Source organism: Thermobia domestica, chromosome 14, assembly GCF_964235325.1.
Source record: "Thermobia domestica chromosome 14, izTheDome1.hap1.1, whole genome shotgun sequence".
Classification (NCBI taxonomy): domain Eukaryota; kingdom Metazoa; phylum Arthropoda; class Insecta; order Zygentoma; family Lepismatidae; genus Thermobia; species Thermobia domestica.
In genome coordinates, this window is record NC_137467.1 from 190976218 (window position 1) to 190985420 (window position 9203).

The following is a 9203-nucleotide window of genomic DNA, read 5'->3' on the forward strand; positions in this document are numbered from 1 at the left end:
TTTACTGTGAAATCTATACACGAACTGTACATTTAATCAAAACAAAAAGAAAATGTTTGTCGTACTTATGGTTACGTTCTTGCTATCATAGTTAAAAATTATTATCTATGTGAACATTAAATTTTAAAAAGTTTCTACAAATCCGGTTTGGATTATCAGGAGATCCGGGTGAACGAGGGCCGGATAAACGTGGTTGTACTGTACGTAGATTAAAAACTTCAAACTTTTTAAGGCATTATCTATACATATAAAAAGGATGTATGTATGTATGTATGTGTGTATGTATGTATGTTCGAGCATAACTCTAGAATGCCTGGAGCAATTTCAACCAAACTTGGTACACGTATTACTTACAGTGAGGAAACAAACACTATGGGCGAAAGATACCCCTTTCATCCCTAGGAGGATGATATGTAAAAAAAAATAAAGTATGTAGGTGTGTCTGTATGTATCTATATATTGTGAAGCATAACTCTGGAACGCCCGGAGCAATTTTAACGAAATTTGGTACACATATTACTTACAAGGTCTGTATGATAAGTAATGAGACTCGCCGCGCCGCGGCGCGCGTGTCGCTGGAGCGGGTTTGTCGGTGATGGAGGATGTAGGGGGGGGTCCGAGCAAAGCAACGCACCGCGCGTCAGTTGGCTCCGAGCCTTAGTGGAGCGCGGACAAGCCTTGGACAAAGCCCTTGTGAACATTCTTGTCACGGCGGAAAATCAACAAACATGGAGGGTTCCATCGAACAGCGTTATGCGATCAAATTTTGCGTTCGCCTGGGGAAAACGGCTACTCAGACGCTTTCTCTCATCACGGAGGCCTACAAAGAGGAAGCCCTATCCAAAGCCCAGGTGTTTCGTTGGCACAGTGCGTTCCGGAACGGCCGGGAAAGCGTTGAGGATCTGGAGAGGGCTGGACGCCCGACAACAGTGACTACGGACGAAACTGTGGCAAAAGTGAGGGATCTCCTGAACTCAGACCGTCGATTATCGTTGAGATTGATTGCTGATGAACTCGATATGAACCACACAACAGTGCACAAGATTGTGACGGAACAATTGGGAATGAGAAAAATCTGTGCGAAACTGGTGCCGCGAGTGTTGACTGACGAACAAAAGCAACGACGTGTTGATTGTTGTCAGGAACTGTTGAACCTCATGAACAGTGACCCTAACTTTGAAGATGACGTCATAACAGGTGACGAGTCGTGGGTGTTCCAGTACGACCCTGAAACGAAACGTCAAAGCGCGGAGTGGCACACTCCTGCGTCCCCGCGCCCCAAGAAGGCCAGAATGTCGAAGTCAAAGGTGAAAACAATGTTGATTGTTTTTTTTGACAATGTGGGGGTGGTCCACAAGGAGTTTGTACCCCAAGGACAAGCCGTCAACGCCGCCTTCTACAAACAAGTCCTTGAGAGACTGCACAGGAGCGTCAAGCGGAAAAGACCGGCGATCGCTAGCCGGTGGAAGTTGCATCACGACAATGCCCCTGCCCACACCGCCTTCTTAGTGACCTCCTTTTTGACCCGGATTGGGGTGGAAGTCCTTCCACAACCACCCTACAGCCCAGATGTGAGCCCGGCCGACTTCTTCCTCTTCCCGAAGCTGAAGCCACGCTTGAAAGGAACCCGTTTTGCAGACGTCACAGCCATCCAAGCAGCCGTGACCACATTTCTAAAGGACATGCCGGCTGCTGACTTCCAGGGGGCGTTTGCAGCGTGGAAACATCGATTGCAGAAGTGCATCGACGCAAGAGGAGAGTACTTCGAAAGCTTTTAAGTCCCTGTACAGATCAGATCAATAAAACAATGTTTCCAGACCTGGTCTCATTACTTATCATACAAACCCTGTATAACCAACACAAAATGTTGTAGGGGTGAGATATACCTACCATCCCCAAGAGGGTCACAGGGAGATGACATATACAAATAATCGAAAATGACAGGTATTAATGTCGATTTCTCAGTTTTCGGGGTCACGGCGATAAATGGTGACAATCCAGATAGCGTTTCAGTCTCAGTAGAGTTCAGATATCCCTACCATCTCTAGGGGGGTCACAAGGGGAATGACGTACAAATAATCGAAAATGAGCGATATTTGTTTGGAATCCATGGTTTTCGGGGTTGTGGAGATGAATGGTGCCAAACCCGATGGCGTTTTTTTCCAAATGTGGCTAATAAACCCCTATCAACCCTTCGGGGTCACATGGGGGATGACATGTATAGTCGGGATGAACCGTGTAATCAATTATTGAAATGTATATTGTTAGGGTAGTTGGTAGTTCAAATATTTTTATAAACCTGATCTCCCCGTTCGAAGGACGGGCATTTCAGCTAGTTTAACCAATAAAATACAAACCAGGGACATACACAGGCGATAGGTTCTGGTGGTCCGGACTCAGCTCCCCCCCCCAAAGCTGCTTTTCTGTGAATTTAGTCTAATTTTAGGAGCGATTTTACAAATTTTAAAATTCTTTATTCTCAAATTGAAATTGGACCCCCCTCTAGAAAGAAATTGTTGTGTATGCGCCTGATAAAAACAGTAAAGGGAAAGTGGGTTGGATTGATTGTAACTACCGTTTTAAGAGTGATTCGTGCAATTAAATAGGGATATTCATTGGTTAACCTCAATTTAGGTGACAATCATTTTCTCCTCTGCATCGATCGGCATCAGAGTGATAAATTTCGGAATAAATTCCAGCGAAAACTACTACGGGTGCTGAACGCCTATCAAAAATCCTCTATAAATGTTTGATCCTAGAAGCACCCATCTGATTAGTTAATTATTAGTGTTTAGCGTTTCTTTCCAGCACCGAGGCTATATATAACTTGGACCTACAGTTTGAGATGGGATCCGAACCACCACAATGCGCTTAAACTTAAAATCTCTCCCACTGGGAATCGAACCCAGGACTTCCTGTGTTGCAGATATATCCTAAGCACTAGACCTGTCTCAAATCCAGTCTCATGTGTAATTATAATATATGCTTTTCCTTGACACTTTTGTCTGATTATCAAATGAAAACCATCGGTTAAGTTGAAAATTACGTATGTGTATACAGTTACTGTAAGCAGTAATGAAAGTGATGTTTAATTTTGTATAGGTGAAAATTCTTTGTATCTCCTTAACATGCACAACGATATGTTCAAAAAATATTTCTAACGTGAAATAAACCACCTGTAGACCTTGTAAACATATTTTATATTTAACTCAATAGTCGTAACAAGGTACAACACTTTTTAGTAAAAACACTGTATAAGATGTGAAGTTTCAATACTATAACAGTATCTTCATTAGACTTAAACAAAGTTATCTAGTGTTTTTTTTTGGGGGGGGGGAAGACCCTGCTATGATCCAAGCTTCCAGCAAGTGCGCCTTGTGGACAAACATCGTGTAGTTTTCTCCAGTTATTTCCGCCTCCTCTCACTTTCTTCATTTCACTATTATCGTCTTTTTTCTTAAATTTGTTACATAATCACTGGAAAAAAATCAAAATGTTGTTTCTACTCTTTCTACATCCCATGGTGTAGGCCAATGTTGTGGTTGCAATGAGGTACCTAAAAGAACACCAAAAGCGATTCTACTAATGTAATGTCGTATAATGCATTGCCCTTCTTCCTAAGATGCCTCTATTGGCATGCAATAGGTTGTAATAACTTTATCAAGAAAGTGGTGTGTATAAGCTTTAATGTATGACATTTTAACGAACATACGTAAGACACTATAATATTTATACATGCCATTAAATTGTGTAATTGTGACTCTATATTATGTTTGCAATTGTAAAAAAAAAGTACATTTTATATCTAAAACAAGGTAACTGAATGAGAAATGGAAGAAGAATACATGTTGATTTCGAAGTTACGACTACTTACTTTATAAATTTATAGTTTATATCTATTCTCAGGTTATCGAAATGACTAATGAAAAATATATAACTATAGTAGTTATGCAAATCAAAGAAATATGAGTCGAAATGTTAAGTTTTGTGTAAATAAGTTTATAGTTGTAAATAAATTTATAAGTACAGAAAAAGGAACATGTCATACGAATCGTTATTTTAGAGAACCTAACCTATTCATTGAAAACCATAAAGTGAAAATTGTAAGAGAATAACACTTACCCGAATAATAAGAGAATATATATACTTTATATATACTGTATTATAAATAGGCAACTTGTGATACTTTTATTGAAGTTATAGCATTTGTTCCAAAGGACGAAACTGAACATGCCCATGAATATATTATAATGAAAGAAATACAAGAGAATATGAAGATAAATATGTGAGTAATGTTCGTCGGCCTCATGGTAGAGGGGCGTTAGTTGTATTTTTAATTTTTTACAGGAGAGAGGAAAAAAGATTTTGCTTGATTTGAATCTCTCGATACTTTCTCAGATTAGAAACAAACCCAAATCTTTTTTGTTATTTTGATATTTGAGGTCAAAGTTTATTTATTATGCCTTTTATCATGTGCATTTTCATACATAACATTTTTATTGAATTTCTGCATGTTAGTGTCGTACATACGCCCTTATGTCATAAACAATTTATTTCCAACAAAGTACTTAAATGAATTTCTACATACCGCTGTTGTTTACTTAGCAATAATAAAACAGTATACACAATGATACAGTATACACAATGAATTAAAAACACAATTATAACAGTAGTCCTTTCCGTCAGTACTTTTTTCTATCAGAGGAATAGTAATTTTTCCAGATTGGACTTTACCACGTTCTGTTTACACAACCAAGATAACGAAAGATAATATTCAATACTTTTTTTTTCATACATAGAGATGCAATAGTGAGATTCAATAGTGCTGATTAATTTTTAGCCATAACAAGATTAATTCCAATCTTCATTAGCTATTTCAGATTACGCACAAGTACTTTTACTCAGTGCCCGAGTAGGAAATCTCTAAGTAGTCCTTAGCGTAATCGAATGTAACAGGATTTATGAAAAAGCTGTGATACTCTTACAGGATTACTTTAGTGTTAGAGTTTCATTAAATCATTCTTCATTTCCTTGGAAATTGGTAGCAGCCTGAGTACAAAAGGATTGTATTTCTTTCTAGGTGTTCAGAAGGATCTTGAATGTGAGGATTCTCTGAAAGGCTCTGTCATCCTTTCCTTGAAAAGAATCTTATTTTCGTATTTTGTGAATCTCAACCATCTTAACTTTTGCGATGGAAAAGTAACACGGTTCTGATCTTCGAATGTAGCTAACTTATAATAGCTTTTTGCTGCATCAAAATTATAGAAATCTTTTGTTGTCATCAAATGTTCCGTGAATGTCTACAGCTTTCGTCTTGCCATCTTAGCAACTATACACCAATCAGAAGGTGTATAATTATCTATGTTCTTCTTTGCGCGTTCTATGACTCTATGCATGGAATCAACTTCCATCTGAGTGTGTTCTGGTTCAAGAAACTTGTGGTCAATACAGGTTACACTTGTATTATGGCTGCATACATACACATTCCTTGCATTTTCTTTGTTCAAATTCTGTCCACTACAACAGTCTGAATATCGTCACTTGTTTACTCCAGGAGGTAAATTTTGCAAGTAGAGTAGAATGCAGGAGGTAATTTCATCAGGGCCTCTCTTACCCCATGTTTCATCCCATATGTAACAAACCCCTGCGCGCGTGGCTAGATTGTAGATGGTGAGGTTGTAAACATTAAGTTTACGAACATAATACATAACACCCGTTTTACGGGAAGGCGTTGTCACTACTTGTTTGAGATCAAAACAGATAGCTATAAGCCTATGAGTATCGTCCTTTGTTGCTTTTTCTTTGTCTTTTTGCTCTTCTTACCTTGCTTCTTTTCTTTTCAAATGTTATTCATAAACCAATTTCTCTCTTTCTTTTTCCTCAGAAGACAAATTTTTAAAACTGACAAGTTTTATATTGATCTTTCTTCGGCTTGTGTATCTTGATATTCATTTCTTTCAGAATTTTCCAGTATGAAGTAAGCCCCATCACATTTCCAGGTGGGACTTTCTTCTCCTTGCAGTATTCCTTATAAAGGTTGTAAAGCTTCACATAAGACAGTCCTGCCTCAACATAATAATAGCAGGTTAAAGATCGACAATAATGAGAGTCAACTCGGGACATCGATAGCACATGCTCTTTTACAATATTTTCGACTGCTGATATTAAACTGTGTTTCGGTTTGTGTTTCCCTCAAAGCTCGTGACCTGTACTTCCCGAAGAAAGCTTTTTCTGCAAAACGAAACGACACACTTTATCACTAACGACAAGAGTACAAAGAAAAAACTGCTTGCAAACTTGTATCATTTTCCCATCGATAGTTAAATAATAGTCAACTGTGTATTGCCTTCTGGAAGTGGTGTTATATTTTCCGCGTAACTTTAACCTTCGCTTCATGTGACGCAGAAGATAATCTCTCTGTCTATGTATGTCTCCTAGTTTCCAGTATAAACGATGCACAAAGTCCCAGTTTTTTTTCTTTGATAATTTGTTACCAACTGTACACGCATCTACATGAAAAATTGGGTACTCTGCGCGAATCACGAATTTTGCCAGCACTGGTAACATATTTCTTACACAAATTACGATTAAGTTTGGCTTTCTTCTTTTTCCAGTTCATGGGATTCGTATGTCCCTTGCTTTGGATGCATGTGATGATTTTGTGGCCACATTTATTTCTATTAGCATTTCATAATTTGAAGTACTTTCACCTTTGTCCACCTCAAAATCCAAGTCGGCATCGCTATCGTATGATAGTCTACTATCAGTAACGGAGTGTCCAAAGTCGTCTGTCTCCAAAAGCCTGGATATTTCCTAATCCGATAGCGAAACACCGTCCATCCTGATCACTCTCTTCATCTCAACTACAAAAACCATACACACTGTAAAACTTAAGAAACGCCAATAATGCCATAAACTGCAACATTATTTAGTTTACTTATTCACCGCCTACAATAAAGCATTGGAGAAAAAATATATAACGTAATGTGGCTTATTTTGAAGTCGCAATTGCTTTAATACGGATCTGAATTCAACTTACGCCCATCCATTGTATGTGCGCTCAGATATACGTTTCCTGCAATGTGAATATTATATTTCTGACATAAATTCGTAAGTGAACATATACCTTTCTGTCATGAACAACTTTGTGAAACATGTCTTCCAAACTTTGAACTGAAAATCCGTTTTTATTGGGAATTAACTTACATCAATTTACCGAGTGCAAGAATGTAACTTAGGTGATTCAATGAGCGGAAAAAATGCATTTTTAAAAAATGTCACGGTAGAGACGATTATTTAATCTTAAAAAGAATTTAAATGTATGTCGAGGAAATATTATCTTGTAAAGGACAAACTGCGTTTCTTTACTAATATGACCAAAAGGGTGTAACCGTAGCAAATATTGTTGGACAAGTCTTTTGGAGCCAGTTTATTTCTTTTCTTTATTTTGTTTATTCAATTATGAGTATTTCAAGTTTGAAGTTACCGACGAAGTGCCTGTGGTGTACCATCATGTAAGTAGCCCACTATGAGAGGGATACACTTTACACAAAAGCTCTTTCAATTTTCAAAGGGCCTGTGACACTTCCATAATGTATCTGGGTCACAACAACCGATTTTGATGAATCTTGGTAGACTAATAGAACACTTTGCAAAACTACTGTAACTAGCAGGAATTTGTCGAAAAATCTGTAGTTTCTGAGATACAGTCGATTCATTAAAGACGAAATTTGTCGTGATATCTCGAGAACGAATCCACGGAAAACAAGCAAACTTTGCAAGCCATAGTAGATACATGATAGCTTTAAAAGAAATCAAAACGAATTGTTTGCACCTGCGCAAAACTGTGCATAATGCGAAAATAATTGTGCGCATTCGCATATCTCGAAAACGTGAAGACTGCGATATATTTTTCTCTTGCTTAGTTTGAACTACATGACAAGTATAACATAATGCAAGAAAAAAAACTAGACTCAAAGGTGAGCGTTTTCAAGCAATTCAGGTGAGATGTTAGGGTGGTCTGGCCCCGGACACACGCCTCTAGTTACGCACTTTATCTGGCTTCTCAGTCATACATTTCCATTACACCTGTGTAGAAGTCATATAGTTAACATTAATAGTCACCATATTCGGGTGTAGTGATATCAAGTACTGTAAGTCTTCAATGTTACACAACAGTAACACAGTATTAAGAGAGCGTAAGGAAACACTATCAGGCCTATAGACGCAGTCTATTCGAACACATCAGTGTGATGCAGACATCTATGCTTCAAAGAAAAGTGTCAAAATCATAGGTCATAGGGTTTACTTATATATAGTTAGTGTGGCCATGAGACGAAACCTTTGGTGTTGTCTCATCTCGTCACGTGAAACAGTCTCGTCGCAAACATGAGATGCTGGTGTCGTCTCGTGTCTTTGTCTCGAAGCCTGTGCCAGTGTCGATGCTGGTGTCGTGTCGTCTCGTAGAACATTACGAGACAAAACTCATGATAAAATTGAAGGGAAAACCGACTATATGCTAGTCCTGACCCGAACAAGCCTGCGTAACTACCGTCGCGGATCTCTTACGTCAGCCTTTGCTTTATACAACTGGGTAGTATTGCTACGAGACGAGGCAGGATATTGGGGCTGTCGCATTTTGTCTCCTTACAACACTGTCGCGCGTCTCGTCTTGCAAATAATAGACAGCTTTCGTCTCGAAGTGTTTGCTCGTTGTCGAGACGAGACGAGACATGAAAAAGGTTTCGTTTCGTGGCAACACTGATGTGTTCCAATAGACCACGATCATAGGCCTGATAGTGTATCCTTACGCTCTGCGCTGGTGCAGACAATTCGTTTTAATTTCGTTTCAAAGGTATCATGTATCTACTATGGCTTGCAAAGTTTGCTTGTTCTCGGTGGAACCGTTCCCGAGATATCACGACAAATGTAATTTTTAATGAATCGACTGGCACTGAATCGAATCTCAGAAACTACAGCTTTTTCGACAAATTCCTGCTAGTTACATTAGTTTTGCAAAGTGTCCTATTAATCTACCAAGTTCCATCAAAATCAAGGGTTGTGGCCCAGACACCTTATGGATGTGTCTCAGGCCCTTTAAAAGTAGGGGAAGAAATAATAAAAATGGACTTGAACCATATAAATATTGTTACTTTACTATTTCAACAAAAACAAAATTACAACTATGCTGACGACCTTTACGG